This window comes from Melospiza melodia, chromosome 12 (assembly GCF_035770615.1).
Source record: "Melospiza melodia melodia isolate bMelMel2 chromosome 12, bMelMel2.pri, whole genome shotgun sequence".
In the NCBI taxonomy this organism is placed as follows: Eukaryota; Metazoa; Chordata; class Aves; order Passeriformes; family Passerellidae; genus Melospiza; species Melospiza melodia.
The window spans coordinates 21,119,514-21,140,511 of record NC_086205.1 but is presented as its reverse complement, the minus strand read 5'-3'; the positions used below and the strand labels follow the sequence as shown (position 1 = coordinate 21,140,511).

General features: G+C 45.2%; 1 long non-coding RNA gene across 7 annotated transcripts in view; it reads left to right on the top strand.

Annotated features, from left to right (window-relative positions):
- The window catches only part of LOC134423819 (uncharacterized), a 257,787-nt gene that overhangs the window by 197,907 nt on the left and 38,882 nt on the right, over window positions 1–20,998 (top strand). For 3 of the 7 annotated variants that reach the window (XR_010029202.1, XR_010029203.1, XR_010029201.1), the window contains one exon: window positions 12,575–12,850. This is a non-coding gene — a long non-coding RNA (uncharacterized LOC134423819). The other 4 variants (XR_010029208.1, XR_010029207.1, XR_010029200.1 and 1 more) reach the window with 2 other exon arrangements.

Here is a 20,998-nt window from a genome sequence, read left to right as displayed (position 1 = left end):
AGTAGCTGAGAAACGATAGTGACAGTAATCTCCTAAGCAGAATCAGCAAAAGCCAGAGCAAGGAATGAGGGCAGCAAAGAAAATTATTAGAAACAGGATTAAAAACAAACTGAGAAGTGGTGTTTCCACATTGTCCATAATTCATCTGTGAAACTCACTGCCATGGAATTTTGGTAATGCTTACATGATTATGAATATTTTTTTAAAAGGAAACAAATAAAGGAATGAAAAAAAATTCAAAATCCTATTAAAACATATCTTAGAAAGTTCCTGATCTTCGTGTGGCTGGACATAGGGTGAATATGGCAATATTTCTGCTCACCCCGTCCTGCAGCTCTACTGGACACTTGCATTGACCTTTGCTGTGGAAGGAGGATGCAGGACTGGATGCAGCCATGGTGCCACCACTCTTCTGGTATCAGATTTCACGTAATCAGGTCTTGTGCTATTTTAATCTGCAATCACACAAAATAAAGCTATGAAAGTCCATGGAAGGTACTGGAAAAGTCTGGTTACCATCCCGAAAGTGCTGAACTGGCTTATACACACAGGAAATAAATTGTTATTCACTCTCCCAATAGAGCACCCCCATTTCTGTGCCATTTTAAAGCAGGAAGTGATAGTAAATTAGCTCATATGAGAGTTTCTGTGATTTGGCCATTTAAGTGGCTTTTTCCAATCTATGTGTGTGCATGTATCATTTTGTTTATAATTTGAGTCCTTAATTACATGGAATGCTTAGAATAAAAAAAAAAATGCTCTTTCTTACTTTCCTTAAATAAAAGTAATGTGTTACTTAATCTGCAAAAAAATGTCCTGATTAAAAGAAATGTGAAACTTCTGCTTTCTTAGTAGGACTAAATTTAGTCATTCTGAAATGTAGAATAGCTGCTGCATCTATTAAATATTATAATCTTGGTTATCATCCACTGAAGTACATCCTTTTCCAGAGTTCTAATGGAAATATAACAAGATACCAGAAAAAAGAGTGTGAGGAAAAGAAAATTATGCTTGGTACTCTGAAAATTGAACATTTTAATGGCAATAGGATGAGGAGATGATGTGTATTGCAAAGGACTTTTCACTTGGATTATTTTTTTTTCCATAATTGGAGCATCTTAAATGATATCATGATATTTAGTATGAGTAAAGCATGAGTAAATGTAGAAAAAGAACACAAAAAGACAAATTTCAAGCATTTGGCACTGGAGGAGCAGTACTAAGAAAATTAATTGACTCACCAAGGCTGCAGTCCAGCAGTTACCAATGGGCTGAAGTTCATCAGTGATTTTTTTTCTAGTGGAACTATTTATAAATATTAGGCTGGACAGGATCCTGGGATCTTATAATAACAGGACTAAATTAGTCTACAGGATTCTGGGTTTCTAGTTTAACTTTTATCACTACCTGGGTAGTGCTGCCTCAAGTATTTAAAGGAATCTCAATTAAAAATTAGAATTAGCAGCAGAGTTCCTTTTTGCTTCCATGGATGCTAAGCAGTGTCCTGGACATTGTCACTGTGCACCCAGCAGCAGTGAGGGACAACAACAGCTCCACATTGTCCATGGGCATTACAAAGGAAGGATAAAATCAAAGGTAGAGAAGTCGTGTCACTGTCATTTGATGATCAGCCAGCATTATTTCAATCTTATCCAGAGATCTTTGGTCATTTAACTCTGTTCTGTGTCCCTGTCCCCACAAGGTGGAACATTTAAAAGGATAAATCAGATACTTGAGAGATGTAGGCTCGTGTGGATGAATGTATTGAGGAGCCTAAGGCTCTTTGATTTCCCAGTGCCTTTGAGGGTCTGGATTGTAATGTTGACTGTCATCAGCTTATTGAAAATAGCAGAGAACATACCTCTTCACTAACTATTTTATTATCCCTAAATGCCTACTGTGGAGAAGAAAAGACAAGATAGATCCCCACAGGACTCGCCATGGAAACACTGATCCTGGGGGGAAAAAGCCACTCAAGATCAGTGCTGTCCACTCTGTGCAAGTACAGAAATATTCTGGTGCATTGTATGAAAAAATGTTTGTAGGCCTAAGAATTATGAGCACAAGTATCTGATCATCAGGCACTGACAGGGTGAGTGTAGCCATTAACTAATTAGCAACAGAATTTGCATAACCTGCAATCCTCAAATATTTTTTATGAATAAATTGATGGTCATCCAAATAGTTGCAAATGAATTAATTAGAAGAGATGATAGGATTATAGAGATAACCAAATTAAACTAAACATTTTTAGTAATTAAAATATTTTACCCTTATGATTACTCATCTGATTCTACTAGTGAAATTATTTTTGTCCAGTTCGGTAGAAAAAAACATGACCTGTTACTATATTTTTTTTCTGGTTTTTACCTTTTCTTTTATTGCTTGACTGTGCTGGAACAGCCAATGAATTTTTAAAAAGCAAATTAATACATTAGCTTGTTAGTGGTTATCTTCTTAGGCAGGACTTGTGAAAATTTAGAGCATTTAAAATGCTCCAGCTGGCTGCTACTGTCTATTTTGACTGCTACAAAATTCACTCATACACACAAAATATTTCTCTTGTCCTTTGGTAATTAATAAGTTAGAAGTGCCAAAAAGAAAAGAAAAAAAAAAAAAAAAAAAAAAAGGAAAAAAAAAATCCTGTTGCTTTGGCACTATTATAACAGGAACTATGAGCCTCTAAAAAGTATGAAATACCTTATTCTATGTTTAGAGCTGATTGTGGTATTTGTTAGTTGTGGCCTTGAAGTATTTTGATTTAATCTTAGAAAACAGGGCTGATCTGGATGAATTCCAGCTGAAGCTACAGGAATTGAAGAATTAAGCTACAGAACATAATGAAATGATTCAGTCCCATGCAAACTGATGAGCATCACTGTGTGTAATGGGATGTGTGTGTGGTTGTATCTGAAGCTGGTTGTATGCCATTGATTACAAAAGTACCTTTTACACATAGTGTAAGATAATTACTTTGTATGAAAAGCAGACTATTTTAAAGCATTTATTTTAATAAATACATTTAGCACTAGTTTTCTGTATGTGGGTATATTGTTAGTGAGTAGTATTCAAGGCTAAAGCCCTCACCTTTGTGCTGATGCTGAAAACTATCAATTATAAAGCACCTAACAATGTTCTACCAATGAGCACTCTCTTTTAGTGCACGTTCCTATTCCTCTCTTTAAAAGACAGATATTGCTGTGTGCAGGAGCACCAAGACTAGGGTACCATTGTTAAGGCTGATTAAGGGGAGGAGGAACTGTTCAAATTTTAGGGTTCTTTTCTTATCAGACATCTATTGAACTGAATAGCATTTTGTTTTATATCACACTTTTTATGGCCTAGGTATCTCAAAGCTCTTTACAAAACAGTCTGTTTCAATAATAAATATTACTAGAATAGTGAATGTGTAGGCATCTATTATGTGATCTGCAATAGCTCACATACTCTTTGACATTTCAACAGTGCATTTAGGGAGCAGGATGATGGGAATATGTAAGATAGCTTTATTTGCAAGTGTTAAAATAAATGTTTGAGAATCTTAACACTGAAACCAAAAGTAGAAGGAAAATGTTTATCCTGCACCTTATAATTTGGTAAAACCTGCCTGGCATCCACCTGGATGCAGTGATACAGTTGGGAAGAAAAGCCAGAGCAGTAATTTTTCAGTGGAGGGATGGAGCTCTTGAAAGAAATAGTCTCAGCCCACAAATATCTCATAAGTGGTTTAAGACCACAGTGGAAGCAATCCTCACCACTGAATTGTCCTTGTTAGAGTGGTGGACCTCAGACTACACAGAACAGATCCACAGTTTCAGATAATTTTGACTGTGCACAAGAAGAAAATAGGAGGAGGCATGTAATAAATGCTGAGGAGGCAGTAAGAGACAGAGAAGGGGGAAATAAGAATGATGGACAGTAAGGGATGTGTGCATCTCCTTCCAAAGCTGCTGGATCAGCCACAAACCATACTGGCGCAGAGTTGTCCTCTGTGTGCTCAGTACAATTCCTGCACTGCTAGCAGAGACTGTACAAAAATATGTTCATCTGCAGCTCAGCCACCACAGCTCACAGTCCAGCAGAGTGGAAATTAGGGGAAATGGTAGAACTGGTAAAATCCTGGATTGTCCCCAGCTGGATGGCTTGTGGTGAGCTGAGGTCTTTCCTTATAGGCTCAATGTACAGCTGTGTGCATGGCTTCCTCTGACTGACTGTGCACCCCACGTGCATTTTATCTTTCTTTTCTCCAGATTTCTGGCTATCTGTGCCCTGGCTGTCCTTTCCTCTAGTCAAGGTCTCTCTCTTTCTCAACTTCCATGTACTCTCATCTCCCTTTCAGCTCTTCTCTTCCCCCCACCCCTCCTTCAGCCTGGACAACACTGCACCTCTTTTCAAAGCCTTTATTTTTAGAAGAAAATAAAATATATGAAATCTGAATGACTTCAAAACCATATTCTGGTGCTTTCTCTTGCTTCTCACTCCACTATTGTTGTTCAGACAGTGTATAGAGCACTATATCAAGTAATTGGGTATTATATTTTGGACTGTAGTTCGGGCACTAAAAATAGCATATTGGTGATCACTTTGTTCCATATGCCTCCTTTATAAAAGGAGCTAACGGCACTTTTTCAGGTTTTCCATGTTGGAACATTAACCTTCTAGCAGAAGTGCTATTCTTTTTGTGGTGAAAGCAAAATGAGTGTGAGCTGGGGATGATCATTGCTTCCATGAAATTTTGTGAAACTCATTGCCACGTGATTATTTTCTATCACCAGGTTCATACTTGCAGGTTCAGGCTGACATGTTGCCACTGCTGTTGTTAGACAGTTGCTTTGTTGTTCTACCATTTTTTTTTTATCCTGTGCTCTAAAAGGCAGCAAAAGGCACTCACAAAATCACTTTCATTAAGACAACCACCAAGTCAGACACTGTTATCAAAGGCTGATGATCTTGGTCTTCAGCTAGAAACATCTCACAGGAGCCTGATTATCACAAATGATAAGAAACTGCCTTCTGCCAGTCATGCTCTTACAAAGTGTATCACCTGGACCTCCAAAACTCAAACCAAAAGGAACCCAAAGTACCTGGTCACTTTTTGCAACCTTCTCTGTGCTCCCACACTCACGTAGATCATCCTCAGGACCGGGCAGTGGTTTCTGTCTCTCCATGGGGTAACTGAACGTGGTCTTGAGAAGCTGGCTTGGAGATCTCTTTGTTTGGAGCATCTCTTCCTGTGCACCCCTTCCTGCTTGGTTTCAGGGCACCCCCGGCACGTGCCTCTGCTTCTGGAGGTGCTGTGGGTTCTTTCCCTGCTCACTTCAGCCTCCCCTGGTGAGGTGGAGCTCCTGTGCTCTGCTCCAAGGTGATCTCTCACTTTCTCACTGCTGAAAAAGGATGACCAGCTGACAGTAAAACTGCTTGGTGCTGATGAGCCCTTGGCTTTGTTGCTGTGGTAAAACATACATCATTTGACAGCTGCTTGTGCATGGAAAAAAACATAGATGATTAACGGTTTCCTATCTTTCCTTGCTACTGATCTTCTTTGCTTATGACAGATGAGACTTAGATGTCTTTTTTTAAGAGACAGAGAGAGAAAAGGAGAATATTTAAACTTGTTCTCACCTAAGTCTTTTATGTTATCCTAAGGACCTTATTTGTAGTAGAGATTTTTGTCTGAATTTCAGCTCTCCTAAAATGAGGAGATCTGTCATTCAGCTTTAAAAGGGAATGTGAATTCTTCCCTGGATGGATGATTTTTTTTTTTTTTTTTTTTTTTTTTTTTTTGCAAAAGGGTATAATGCTAATTTTACTTATTCAGAAATTAAAATAGCAAACAGTTTATATGAGGTGTTGATAATTACCTATATTACTGTAATGCTGTGACAGATGTTGGCAAAAAGAGGCAGAAAATGCCTACAGCTGTGCACTCCATGACATCCAGTTTATACTCAGACAGAAGGCTAACAGATGTTCTGAACTGTCACTTTGCCTAAATGTTTTTAAAGTCTAAGGACCTGCTTTATAATTCACTAGGGCCTCATTTGGTTTCACAGAGGTTCTCAGAATTCCCATCTGTGACAATTAATGTCGAAGACTTTTATAAATCAACCCCTGTCCTTATTAGCCCTCTGCAAATAAATATTGTGTATCTGTACACTCCCAAGGCTTCTAATTTTTGTGACCTAGTTATTAATTTCTATTAGTTGTATATAGCATAACAGATTTGGGTGACATGAATACAGCTTGAGCACCAGAGTCAAAAGATTGCTGCTATAATTTAGAGTGACTTCAAAATACCTATGTTAAAATATTTTTTATTTTCTTGATGAATGTTATGGTCATTTCTAAGGTGGTTGTAAAATGGTAGCGACTTCAAGCTACTTGTTTTCCCAAAGGAAAATATGAATCTTGGTGGTATCAAAATAGAGAACTCAAACAAGAATGTTCAGCTGCCAGAGATATTCCTATTCCTAGAGAATATTTTTGCTCAGAAATAGTTAAAACATTCAAGGGGCACTTTTAAAAAGAAAGAAAGGCTCATACATTAAATTATGCTCTTTAAATTAAAAAGAAAGATCTTATAAAAGTGATATATAGGTAATGTATGCATGTAGAAAAACATTTAAAATTGTCATCTCAAGCTCCACCCAAATTTGCCAGCATACCTTCAGACAGGTAAAAAATGTCTCTAGAGTAAAACAACACTTTATTGATAGTTGCCATTTCTTTTTAAAAGCTGAATTCCTGTTGTACAGTATTTTAATAGTTTAAATATTGTGCTAACATAATCAGTGTTTGTCTTCTGTTCCCCAATCCTGTATAGAAGCAGAACTCCAAATTGTACATCTTTCTGGGTTTGTTTCTAAATTACTCCCCACACTTAATTACGAGGATGAGAGGGATGCCTTATTCCTCTTTGTTATAGGCTAAGCTCTCAGTAATCCCAAACAAAAGAGCCAGTTCTGGAAGATATAGGATTTGCTAGCAGGATTATGGTCTCATAGATAATGATGTGCAGTCAGCAGAAGCGAAGCTTTATTTTAATTCAAATAAGCTAGTAAACAAACCACTGACAAGTCTGCTGGTGAGAGTAACTGGCTTCTGTTGCCACATTGGCAGCTAAATTATAGAAAATCTATTATACCCTGTTCACCATATGTTTAATTTAATACAGATACAAATTAAACTATCCACAGTGCCTATTAAAATGACAATACATATTTTTTAAATATATTAATGTTTTAAGATACATTCCCCTGACCTTAAGAAGGGCAGTGCTGATTTGGGAGACTACAGCAAAACACATGCTAGTCAACAGATTCTCTTCTACAACAACAACAGTGATTTGAAAAAACACAGAATATTAATAGTACAGTTTTGTAACAGATAATGAGGTTAATTGGGGTGTTTTACCTTCTAAGCATCTGTTCTTACACACTTCACTCCCCCTAGGTTCCTGGGCCTCGCATTCGATAGAAGTGGTTGATATCTAATCCTCTGTATACTTTTTAATTCAGTGCCAGCTGCAGTATGAGGGTTTTGCCCTTTTCCTGCTGCAAATAACTATATTCCCCATTTCTGCATATTCTCATTTATTAATGTTCTTTCAAATAACCTGGATTTCCTGACCTGTCAGGAACCTTGGAATTGCTACTGTAATACTGTAGAGGGTTTCAAATTCTGAGCAGGGATTCCTGCCTAGGGCCTGTGTTGTTCAGAGGAAGAAGGGTTGAGTACCATTTGTTGTGGCCCATTATGGGCCCTGATTGACCTGAGTTCTGTGGTGGTTGCAGTGAAAGCAGATCTTGGAGAAAAAAATAAAATAACAGCCGGCAAATATTGTGAGAGTCTAACTAAGTGTGGATGTTTCCAAATAAACTGAATTTACCTTATAAAGTCAGTAAGAAACTTCAAGTTATGGGGATCAGCAGATGTTACTGTCGAAAGAGTTTCAAGGGCTACTTAAAACTTTATTGAAAGCACAGAGAAAGAAATTAACTTCCCCAAATTCATTCCTTATATCTTAAATGAATGATGATGAAAAAAGTGCCAGTCAAAATATTCCAAGTGAAGAGCTCTCTGGACTTCCCTGAGGTCCTCCTGCCAAGATTGGAGCTCTCCTTTCCAGCTCCAGTATGCTCACAGCAGCAGTAGGGATGCAATGAAAATGTAACTTTTGTGAAATGAACTTCCTTGCAGGTAGTGAATTGTCACTTTACTCCACGGTAATATAGTCAAAATTCAGTATTCAAAATTGTTTCCCACAGTGTTTAAGATGTAAAGAGCACATGCAAATGTCATGTGAACATGTGGAAGTGTGTGTGAAGGGAGTTCCTGGCTCCTATAAATGTGCAGCATTACACACCAGGCCCAGATTGTATTTTATCATATGTACAATGTACAGCATGTGCATGGGCACGAGGTGTGCAGGGCAAAGTGTGTCTATACTGTGTGCACATGGATGCTCATTGTATGTTTATTTTCATTTCATTTGCCACAACACATTCAGAATCAATAAATATTTGTAATGTAGACATAATATACACAGGAACTTATTGCAAACAAGTGTCACTTCTTTGATAATTAATTTTTAGTATGTAAAAGAATGTCTAGTTCCAAAGAAAATTGACATCCAAGGAGTTGAATGTATTAAAGTATCAAGTCCAAGAGATATTTGAACAAAATACAGAATATTGCTGGTGCTGTACTTTCTGCTCTTCTTCCTAGGACAAATTTATCTTATACCAAGTGTTCATCTTTGACTAAAGGCATATTTAGCACCACAACTACCCATAGCAAAATTATTACAATAAGTGTTGAGGTAATAAATGAGCAGGCTCTTTCATGAAAAAAAAAAATGAAAAAAAGAAAAGCTACGCAGAAGAAAACTCTGTGATTTTAGGTGGTGCATACAAAGTTCCTCCATAGATTTCCGTGCAGCAAAAGGCCTGCCAGCCCCGCAAACCTTCTGCTCCTCGAGAGCCACTCTTGTGCACTACAGCCTCCTTGCTTTTGGGTAAATGGATTTTCTCCCTTCCCGTCCCTGCGGGCTGGGGGCAGCAGCCCAGCTGCGGCTCCCGGCGTGTCCCGAGCGCTCCGCTGGGGCCGCAGAGCGTGCCCAGCCTTGCCGGGCGCGCTTCCCTGGGGCCCGCTCGGGCACCACACCCCGGCTGCCGCCCGCAGCTCTTCGCTTAGTAAAGCTTGAAGGTTGCTAAAGTGAAACGAGAGGCTGAGAACTTCTGGGACCAGATTGGGAAGCCACTTTCCTTCAGGAAAGGCGTCCCGAGGACACGCTGGGTGGCGGCGCCGAGCGAGCGCTGCCGGGGGCGCGGGGGATCCGCGCTCCGCTCCCGTGGGCTCTGCCGCGGGGCTCGGTGTTAAACTTTAACCCTCTTGGCAGCGATCCGGGATGCGAAAGAAGGGCTCGTCCCGTGTGGTGTGACCCTCAGCTCCTCCGGGGAAGATTAACCCGGGAGCCCCGGCGCGGGGAGCCTTGCACGGGCTGGGGCTGAGCGGGGGCACTGCGGCCACGGCAGGGGCAGAAACATTGGCTGGGGTGAGAAATACCAGCAGCAGCCTCTCTTCCCACTCCGCTTTGAAACAGCTTCGGTGCTTTGTCCTGTGTTGGAACTCCAAAATTCTGAAACTATTTTTCTTTCTGGACACAGTGTTGGGTCAGGCACTCGGCCCCTCTACGGGAGACCGTGTCTGGCAAACACCTTACTGGTCTGTTGGAATATGCAGCCTAGAGATAAATCTATATATAGCCAATTTGGAGTAATTTAACTATGCACCTGGATGCAGGTGATCTGGGTTTGGGTGTTTTCTTTTGCTGGGGGTTATTTCCCCAAGCCTAAAATGAATTTTGAAAGTCAAAATCTAGGACGCTCATTTTCCCAGCCCGTGGGATCGGTCTCGGCATAGAGACTTAAGGGTACCAATGTTCGTGTGGGAGCCCAGCCCTTCTCAGACCAAGGGCGAAAATGCATGTGGATATGCGAATTTCTCTCAGAGCCCTTCCAATATGCGGATCACTTTTTTTACTGTTGTTTGTTTGTTTTTCTTTCCCTCCAGAAAGTCTTAGAAATTGCTGCAAAGCGTTATAAAGTTGTAGCTACCCGGTCCACACACGGGTGATTTCGTTTCTGGTTATCTGCAAAATGAGCTTTAAGCCAATTTCGTGCTTCAGGCTAAAGAGAGGGATTCGTATTTCCCTCCTAGATGCGTGGCATTCCTGGAATCTCTTTGTCAGCTTGCCGTAGGATGCTGCTGTAATTTGCTTGGAAACTCTACCAAAATTTGTATACAGCACTTAAGAGCAACATAAGATTTCTGAGCCATCGGGCTGTTCTCTCTGGAAAGAAAAAAAAAAATCATCTTTCATTGATAAATCAGTATTAAACTATTCAGAGCCTGGTTCCCATTTATCCCAAAGAACCACCGTAGGTTCAAAATATGCATTTCCTACCAATCTATTTCCTTCCCTGCTCTAAGAAATAAAGTAGTCTTTCAGGAGAAGCGGTACTTTCTTGGAGAATCCTAAAAAAGTTCTTGCACGATTTCCTGAACTTTGACACGCTTGGCTCTTTTATGCCACTTCCCCCCCCCCGCCTCCTGAGCATGTAAAGGCTCCTGCAAAACGACGGGAGGCTGCCTGAACTCAGCGGCCGGGGACGAGCTCTGGCACCCTCCGTACGAGCGCCCTGTCGGCGCTGGGGCCGGCGGGCAGCGCTCCCCGGCCGCGGCAGCGCCGCCCTGCGCGGAGCCGTGCGGAGCTGCTGGGGCCGCGGCCGCCCCGCGGAGGCTCCCGCACCCTCCCCGCCCCGGCGGAGCGAGCTGGGGAGAAGATGTTTATCCTGAGATGCAAAATGGGTTGTTGAAAAACAAGCCATGTGCAAATAGTTTAATTTTCCGTTTTGATGCTTATCTTTGTCTTCCGAATTTCATCGGAGAGGCTTTAATTGGCGTGTGGGTAATAGTTCCTAAATAATCCCTTATTAGATGACTTCAGACGAGTTGCGAACCAATAACGTCTTAGTCCCAAAAGTGAAAGTAGAATTTGAAGGCTCAGGTCAGTTTTTGTCAAAGGGCTCATTTGAACATCTTTTAGTTTGCTGAAAAAGCTAATTAAAGAACGTTTGAAGGTTAAAGTCATTATTCCGTGCTGTTGTCGTGCTACAAGTGAGCCGAGTTTTGTGAAAACACAAAGGGCAGAAGTCACAGAGGTGGATTACTGTCAGTCCAGGCTACAGAGGCACAGAGAACTGTGGCATTAATTCCTATAGAAAGGTAGACAAACACAGTCACTGACTAACAACTTTCCCGCAGAGCCCTATTGTCTAAGCACTTTCTACCGCTTTGGGGCTCTCTTCGAGTTGCTACAGTCGTAACCAGATCCCAAACTAGGTAACGGGGCGACTTTCGGGCGCAGAATTACTGTCCTGTGAAACAATTTCCACGACAAAAATCGCTGCGGGTCTTGGCGGCTCGCTCCAACATTTATTTCCCCCTTCAGCGGCGCTAATTTATTCATTACTTGGCAGAAAGTTAGCAGCGCGGCAGAACTCTGCCGGAGCCCGCAGCACCCTCGCACCCGCCGCTGCCCGGGACAGATCCGCGGCCCCTCTTGCGGGACAGATCCGCGGCCGCTCGGGAACTTTGCGGGCGGCGCCGGCGCGCAAGAGCCGCGCAAGAGCCGCGCAAGAGCCGCGCTGCGCGGGGGCTGCGCGGGAGCTGCGCGCCGCGGAGGCGGCCGGAGCGCAGGGACAGGCAGCGCGTCCGCGGGCAGGAAAATGCCGTGGGCTAATCCCGGGGCTGCCAGCTGCAGTTCGCGCCTTTGTGTGTGCGTGTGCGTGGACAGCAGATTGCAAAGCCGGGCACACAAAGATAGGCGCGCACAGGCACGGCCGGGGCTGCTCTGCTTCGCCTCCCCAGCGCCCGCTGCCTTCGCGCTGAGCCGCTGAGCCCCACTCGCTCTCAAAGTCTAGATTTTTTTAGGTCTGGGAACGACTGTAGATCTCCCCAAATTCAAAGAAACAGATGTTTGGGCTGATTATGGATGGGGGGAGGGGAGGAGGGATCCCTGCAGCTGCAACTCAAAGAAATATATTGATAAAATATTTCAGTGGTAATAAATACGCAGAGATCAGCTCGACCTTGCGAGGTCTTTATTTTAATTTTTTTTCCCCATATACAAAAATCTTTATCAAACCTCTATTCTATGGCTTCAATAAACAGAACCCATTACCTCACGGCAGCTTTTGTTGGCCTGTATACAAGCGAGAACAAAATGGTTATTCAGGAGAACGCTTTCGATTTTTATTGTGTGTAGTATGCACAAAGAGCAGTGTTATTGTATTAAAAAGAACCATCTGTAGCAGAAACAATGGCATCAAATTATCTTTGAATACCCACTGCAAAAATATAAAGCTTTTTTATTATTCTTCTGCTGTACGGTGGGGGACAGAGAAGTGACTTTTTTGTTGTTGTGGGTGCATTCTTATAACACACACACAAAATCAGCCACTGGGATTTTTTTTAAAGCCATAAACGATTTTTTCCCCTCTTGTTCCAGGGACTGCAGTTAAGAGCTAGGGCTAGGACTTGGAGGATGTGTAGGCAAACGGAAAGAGAGCCGGGGGAAGAAAAACCGAAATGGATTCATTCTCTGTCCTGGATGGAGGAGGAGAGGAGAAGAGAAGGGGACGTGCGAGCTTCCTTCAACTGCCTCTGTCCGGTGAAAAGTGCTCAGACCCCCGGGGCTGCGCCGGACTCCGGAGCCCGCGCGGACTCTCGCGTTGAGCTGCCAATCAAACGGCTCGCAGCCACCACCCTGCTCTGGCACCGACATGTAAGTAGCTGCAGCACAACTTTGACATTCACAGTTTTTCCCCCTCCTCCCCCGTGACCTTTAAAACGATCTGGAAATGTAGCTCCCACCTACGACCCGCCGCTCCGAGCTCCACCGCGTTAAGCTCGGGGACTCGGTACGCGTTTGGGCTCGGCGGAAATTGCGCGGCCGCGCATGACGAGCGAAGCGCTGGGCAGAGGCGCTGCCGGTCCGCGGCTGCCTGTGCGCTGTGTGCTCCTCTCCCGCGGAGCTCACGGCCCGCGGGGAGCGCTCGGGCTGCGGCAGAGCCGGGACTCTCCCCCGCGGCCCCGGGGCGTTCCAGCGCTATTTTGGCGCGGAGAGGCGCGCAGCCCCACCCGCGCACCGCACCGGCGGCAGGGCTCGCGGGGATGCTCCGCGGGTCCGCGGGCCGGGAGGAGCCCCGGGCCGGGCGCTCCACGGGCGCGGCCGGGGCGGTGCGCGGGGCGCGGAGCGGCCGCCGGGCGGGCGGGGGCTCCCGGGCGCGCCGCTCTCTGCCGCCCCCTGTGGGCGCTGCGCTGCGCTGCGCTCCTCCCGCGGCGCTGCGCGGCCGCCCCCGGCCCAATCCCGGCACGGGGGGCCGGCCCGCGCCGCTCCCGCACGCCCAAAGCGGGGCCACACCGCGGGCGGAGCCGGCGCATCCCGGCCCCGGCTCCGGCTGCGCGGGGTCCGCGGCCGGGCGAGCCGATAATAAATCATCAATACCTTTTTAACTGCCCGCCGCTGCCTTCCGATGCGCTTGGGGCTCGGAAAGGCCCGAATTTGACATGTTGGCTCATTATAATAGCGTTTAAAGGGAAACTCTTTTTAGTTACAGTTAGCAAAGTTGAGGTTGGATTTCCCCCTCTTCGCCCCCCCTCCCTTTTTTTTTTTATTCTTGGTAAGAATTTGGTAGATAAAGGTTAATCTTGGGCTGAATGATAGAGCTGTGATTGACAAGAGAAAAGGTGTTGAGGGCAGGTCGAGCTGTCTTATTTACAGCCCACTACTTGCTATAGAGCCTTTGTTAGGACTGGAAAGCTAATTTAGTGCTGATCAAAAGCACCACAGAGTTAAAGGACTGGTAATGACTGCTAATTTCATTTCAGCCTCATACATCCCCAACTGCTGTAATTAAAGACGTGCTATTTAAATACAGGTGAAGGGGTTTTGTATTAGGGGGAAAGTGGGTAGCCGGTTACAATTTTATTTATGGTTCATATGGTAAAAGTCCAACATTCGATTTATGAATTTAGCGATTTGCTTTTTTGCACTCTTGTGCCCCTGCAGCGCAGGGCTGGACGGCAGGGTCGGCCGTGCAGGGGCAGGGCGAGGACAGCGCGCCGCAAGCGATGGATGCGAGCCCCCAGCTAGCGTGGGGTTATCTTATTTTTAATTATTCCCATCAAACGGCAGTCAGGAAACATCGGGAGCTCAAGGGAGAGGGGAGATGGAGGGGCACGTGTCAGCTTTTAAGTGCCTCTGCGGAAGCTCGGGTCCTCATATTATTATTATTTTTAATTAAATTATTTTAGCACTCCACGGCTGGTTCGCTGGCTCTGAGACGATGTAATTTCACAACCGATATAACAGTTTCTTTCTGGGAAACATCAAAGGATGAAAGCTCTACATTTCCGTAGTTGGTTAAAATTGACCAAAAAAAAAAAAAAAAGAGAGAGAGAGAGAAAGAAAAAAAAAAAAAAAAAAGAAAGAAAGAAAAAGAATTTAGCCTTTAATCTCTTTTTATCCACGACGACTAAAGATCTGTACTCGACCCCGCTCGGCTCCGGGCTCCCCGGGCTCCCCGGGCTCCCCCCGCTGCCGCGGCCGCTCCGCGCGGGGGGCGGCGCCCCCTGTCGGCCGCGCCGGGGGTGCCCGTGGGGATCCCGCGGGACGGGCGCGCCCGCGGGGCAGCGCCGGCAGCGGCACCGGCAGCGGCACCGGCAGCAGCAGCACCGGCACCGGGCGGGCGAGGAGACGCAGCCTGGGACCGCCTGGCAGCCGCTGCAGGGGTTAAAGGGAGCGCGGTGAGGCAGGGACGGGCAAGGTGAGCACAGAGCCCGGCACACGAGCTACAGGCAGGGAAGCCACGTCCAGCTTGCGCCGTTTGCTCTCGGGAGATATGAACGTGGGCGGAAAATAAGTGAAGTGCCACCGACTTGTTTCTAAGCAGAGCTTTCCGTAAAGCTGATAAGTGATGCTCTCCCACAGCTAGGCAGAGCAGGGGAGCTGCGGCGGGACATCCCCGGCAGACCAACTTCTTTATTGGCAGCCTTAGGCACAAAAAGTCAGGATTAATTTTTCATCGTTCCCAACTTCGGTGTTCCAGTGCTGTCAGCAAATGCCAGCCTTTCAGATGCTCGTGCTTGTGTTTTCCTCCCAACGTGTCTTAAATAAGTCAGTGTTGACAGGTGTTGCTTGTAAGCAGCGTTGAACAGTTCCTTTTCATTAAGGAAACATTTTCTCAAATGGCATATGTTTAAACCCGAAGCAATAAAGTCACCTCAATCCCTCTCAAAAAAAAAAAAAAAAAAAAAGAAAAAAAAAAGAAAAAAAAAAAAAGAAAATAAAAAGACCAAAATAAACACCCCCTCCCCAACTCCTGGAAAAGGAAGAAGCGTTATCTTAAGTGAATGCCTGGAGTGCGATTTTATTTCCTCACTGTGCAGATGACAGATTTAAAAGAAACCTGGTGATATAAAACGATTAGCCAAAATATGTGACGTGCTGCATTGCCACCAACTTTTTAGATGAATTCTCCGTTTATTTTATAGCATGCACGTAGCTCAGTGCAGTGCTTCTAACGGTGGTATTTGCTAGATGCGGTAATACCCAGCACGGTTTATGCGTCTTGAGTGCAAAGAGAAAGACTAATGGAAACCAAATTATTTCTGTTAAATTGGGGTTATTTTGTATCTCCTGTTGACAGCCTGGATGAAAGTCATAACGCCGCAGTTCTTCTATTAAATGAACCCCATGGCTGTTGGTCTCACAATAAACTTTTCACTTTAGAAATCATATTCGGATAGGTTTTTATGAAATATTATTGTTTGTCGCGCTGAGCATACTTTCTCCATTCTTTCAGTTTGATCTCCGCTCGAGACTCCCTAATAAGGCAATTCTGTAGTAAGAGCGCCCAAAATAAAGACATGGCATTTTCTATAAATAATAGCAAGAGCCCTGCACAGATTTCCTGCACAACGGAATTCCCAGATTTCCTTTACTGTTTCTTTAGTTAGCACGCGTTCGGTATATATAACTCCGAAATTAAGCAAAAATATACATCTGTATAGATCTGTCAAGCCAGTTATAAACAGAGGCATTATATGTCAATTACCACAGGAAACGGAAAAAATACAGAGCGCTTGTACACACGGTTTAGCGTCAGGAGGCACTTTACAAAAATTTAGTGACTCCTGCCGAAAGGTGAATGATTAACCCGGTTCCAGGAGAGGAGTTGTTAGAAACAGCAGTTGTGAGGGGGCTGTAAAGGGGTCATAAACTGCCCCCTCCCTGGGGCAGGAGTTGGCACATAAAATCAAGGGTCCCGAGTGATCAGTTTAACCAAAATGCGCTTTTCCTGGGCTCGGTTCGTAACTCAGTTGCCGGGTTTTATTCGGCGGACGTTACTCAAGGGAGCAAATGCTGTAAATCTGGGATCGGGTCCCAGGCTTGGCAGACAGCTGGCAGCAAGGGGGGGTCAGCTCTGTGCTCAGCTGGCAGCAAGGGGGGGGTTAGCTCTGTGCTCGGTCCCGTTCATCTCCACTTGGAAGAAAAGTGCATTTTTAGTTTATTTATGTCTTATGGAAGGGGCTGTTTCTGGATGCCGGCTTTTCCTACATCTCTCTGTTGAGCGGTAGAAGGGGAGACTTGAGGAAACAAACAGAAAAACACCCTCAAAGGCCAATTTCGCACTTCACCTTTTCTTGCTTCCCCCTGAGCCCGTCCCTGGCACCTGCTGCCCTGAGCACCCGCAGCATCGCCCCTCCTGTCCCAGCCCGTGGGCACCCCCGGGGCCTTTCCCCTCACACCCACCCGCTCCCGCCGGGAGGGCTCCCACAGGGGCCGGCGGGGTGCTCGGAGAAGCCCCGTTGTGCGGTGATTTCCACGGGAAAAGGGCTGTGACACCCCGCCGACAGCACCCCGCGCCCAAACCCACGCAGATCGCTGTGTGCCCAAAGCGCTTCTCCTGCCCCGCCTGTCGCACACACCTGCGGGGCCAGGGCCGCTGGGGGTGGCGGGGAGGTTCTCGCCATCTCTCTTGAGGCTTCTATTTTATTTCCCTCTTTACTTCCCCACGGGCTCCCCTCTGCTCCTGGAGGAGCCCCAGGCCCCCTCGCCTCTCTGCGCTGCGCCCGGGCCTCCTCCGCAAAGGCTCGTTCGGATCTTCGGGTGGAGGACAGTGGATAGACACATGGCAAGTGTTGTTGTTATTATTTATAGCACCATCTTTCTGCTCCGATTAAGCGCCGTCTAAATATGAATTCACTGTATAGACAGCTAGTCTATAATTTGAATTAAAATCTTTCCAACGAGCCCGTCGCTGGAGAATTCTGAAATCACAAGCCTAAGTTGACACAATGAGCCCATGGTGTCAATAAACCATGGGCGAGATGGAGAGATTGTCACTCCAGACCATAACAGTTCTGAAAGTGTCATTACCGTCTGTCCTGTCAATGAGCTCCAAATTAAGGACTATGAGGAACAGCGAGATAAAAGTCACCGTCTTGGCTCCATTATGGGCGATCTTGTCAGTGATCTGAGAATCACTGGAAAGGGCTTTTTTTTTTTTTTTTTTGCCTTTTTTTTTTTTTTTTTGCTTTTTTTTTTTTGCTTTTTGCTTTTTTTGCCCTTTTTTTTTAATGTACTTTTCAAACCATGCCTCGGGATGCCAGGGTTTGAGGTGCGCTGAGAGAAGCAACCTTGAAGCACCCCAGGCTGTGCCTCAGGCGTTCCCATTGAAACTGCCACAGCTTCTTTGGGAAACGGTGTGAATTCAATGGAAGAGCCGGAATAATTCCATCAAAACTGTGCTGGGGCCAAAGAGGACTTCATTTGATTTGGGCGACACGTGTGATCCCATGAACAGACACTTTTTTTTGACCATTATTTTCTTAAGTCAACACAAAGATGGTGAAGGGGAAAGAGGGAAATAAAATAGAAGCCTCAACTTTAGGAGAAGACAATACATTTGAGATAGCCCCTTCCAGGCATTAAGACTTTCAGAGAATGTCCCCAGTCTCTCTCCTGCGAGCCTGAGAGAGTTAAGGGGACTTATTCAGGAACTGGAAACCTTCAATTCTGGATTTTTGTGCTTTTGTGGGTTTAAGCAAAGCAGTTAGCGTTCTTCAGGAGGGGTTTTGTGTTTAATATACATGAGTTCATTCAACTACAATGGGAAAAGAAAACTCATTTGTTCTTATAAAACTAGGAAGGAAAGATAACTTTAAATAGACTGCCAAAAAGGATCCCGCTCGAGGGGGTTGCTTTCCTGCTAAAGAGCCAACATTCAACTGTAATTTCACCCCGTTACGTTGTACAGTAATTCCTAAGATTATCTTCGCCACTGATCTTGATTTTCTGATTTATTTTAAAGATCACATAAGAAAAAGAGTACGAGCTTCACTTATATTTCCCTTTGGGTAAGAAATCCCGTGAGTGTGATTTTAGACGCAGAACAAAAATCGCGGACAGTTTGAAGAAGATGTTGGCTATTTATGAAGAGTCATGGAAGCCTGTTTGGACAATCGGCTTCTCCTTTTATTGAGAAGCCTTTTGAAAGCGACTTCGAGAGGTGGTGTGAGCGATTCGGCTTTTCTGCTGCTTATTGTGTGTACATTAAACTCCTTCCAGGATCCGAGTTTCAATTTTTCTTTAAATTTCCCTTCTTGCAGCACTGGGAAAAAAAAAAAAAAAAAAACAAAAAAAAAAAAAAAAAAAAAAAACGGAGCTGCTTCTTTTTTTTTTTTTTTTTTTTTTTTTTTGTTTTGTTTTGTTTTGTTTTGTTTTGTTTCTGCCCACCTTTTTTTTTTTTTTTTTTTTTTTAATTTTTTTTTTCTTAACCTTTTGGGCTATTTCTTTTTGCCGCCCCAGCCCCGCAGCACCGGTGCGGTGGCGGCCGGGAGGGGAGGCGGTCGTGGGGCCGCTCCGGGGGCACAGCGGGACCTGCGGCGCGGGCGGCCCGGGGGGAGCCCCGCAATCCCCGCAGCCCTTCCCGGTTCCCGCGGCCCTTCCCGCTTCCCGCAGCCCCGCTCGGGCCCGGGCCGTGCGCTGCCCGCCCGGCCGCACGTGTGCTCGCCCCGCACTTCCATTCGGGAGAAGAGGGATGAAAGGAGAGGCCGGGAGCAGCGCGGGGCTCCCTCCGTATTCCCCGGCTTTCAAGGGTCCTTAGAGCCCTTGAATGAAATTATTGGGCGAAATGGGGTCTGGCGGGACCGGCCGCGGCTCGCCCCCTCCTTGGTTTGTACGTGTAATGCCACTTCTGAGAGCGACAATCGGGCTGCTTGCTGGACAGGGAGGGACAAAAAGGAGATTAAACCGTTTTAAATAATAATAAAAAACATCCCAAACGCAAGCAGAGTGGATTACACTTGCCGCGGCGCCCCGGCTCCCCCCAGGTTCCCCGAAGAGCCGCCCTCGGGCCTCGCAGGCAGAGCGGCCCCGGCCCCAGCCCAGCTCGGCCCCGCCAAACTCGCCGAGCCCCCGGGAGCCCCTGGAGCGCCCGCAGGGTCCCCCCGGCTCCCCGTGCCAGACCCTTCCTCGGCCCAGCGCATCCTGCACCTGCAGCAGCTCGGGACCTGCCGGGGCCGGGGAAGGCTCCCCCGGCCCATTCCCACTCCGAATGTGGCCTTTATTTATTCCAGGGCATTTCAGACTCTATCGCCCCGAGTTTTCCTCGGGATACCCCTGCAAACCCACCATGTGATGACTGAAATTCCCCAGAGACTGGGTATAGTTAGTTCATTAAAACTTCCCGCACTAACTTGAGCGCTGGGCTGCTACAGCATAAGAGGGGCAAGGGGAAATTTATCTGTACTTTTTCGTCTTTGCCTATTTTTTTTTTTAACGTAATGAAATTAAAACTTTTGGAGCTCACAGTTGACATTTTGCAGAAAATTGAGTTATCAAGGCAGTAATTATTTCACGGGGAGATAAAACTCTCATAGCCCTAACTGTCAAATAGGGGCCTTTTCAGATTTTAATTACAAAATAAAATTAGTCTGCTCTTCCTCGGAAGGGTTTGTGAGTGGCTAAACAGAGCTTTCCCCAATACTGGTGGTCGTCAAACTCTGCTAATTAGCAATGCTGAGAAATTCCAGTTAACAAGGACATTCTCTAAGTCTCTGCAGGTTCCCTGCCGTTCGCCTTCATTTCCATAAGAAGATTAAGAGTGGAGGGGAACACACTCAAATGCAGATGCAGAAAAGAAGCGTTTTTAACAAGCATCATAATAGTAAGATGCTTGGCTAGTTCTCACCTAATTACTGCAAGTTAAACCTCTATTTGCAGCTAAGGACAAAAAATGGAGCTGCAATCTCCCATCTCCACAAGTCTGCTTAATAGTTTGCTTTAGATTGGTTACTAGTAGGTTCAGGAAAAAAATAATATGAAAATGTGTATATTCTTTCCGATACAGTTAACACGATAGGTTGTATCCGTAGGGCTTTTACAAAAATCGGCGAGCATTAGAACAATAAATACATAAAATCCAAGTAGTTAACATTCATTTTCTTTTTAAGAGACTCATAACCTGGAAATAAGAGTGCGTGTGCCGCAGAGCCCATCACTGAGAACATTTGCAGACTATTTGTTTAATGTAAGCACTTTTCATTTCCATAAATTATACCAAAGGCAACGATTTTTTAAATCCACTCAGATTAAACCGTCCCTCTGCAGGCCTCCCTTCCCTGGCTGTATTCTTAGAGAGCAGTGGCGTTATTGTCATTAATATAGAAAATCAGGGACCATTTCATCTTTTTTTTTTTTTTTTTTTTTTTTTTTTTTTTTTTTTATTTTGTAGCCAGCTTCCCGGTCTGCCTCTGCTTCCGCCCACCCGTGTGTGTATTCCCAACCAGGCAAACCTCCATACCCAGAGGAAAGGCACAAAATATCCCAAAAGAGCCATCGCCCTCACCTTATTTCCTGTATTGC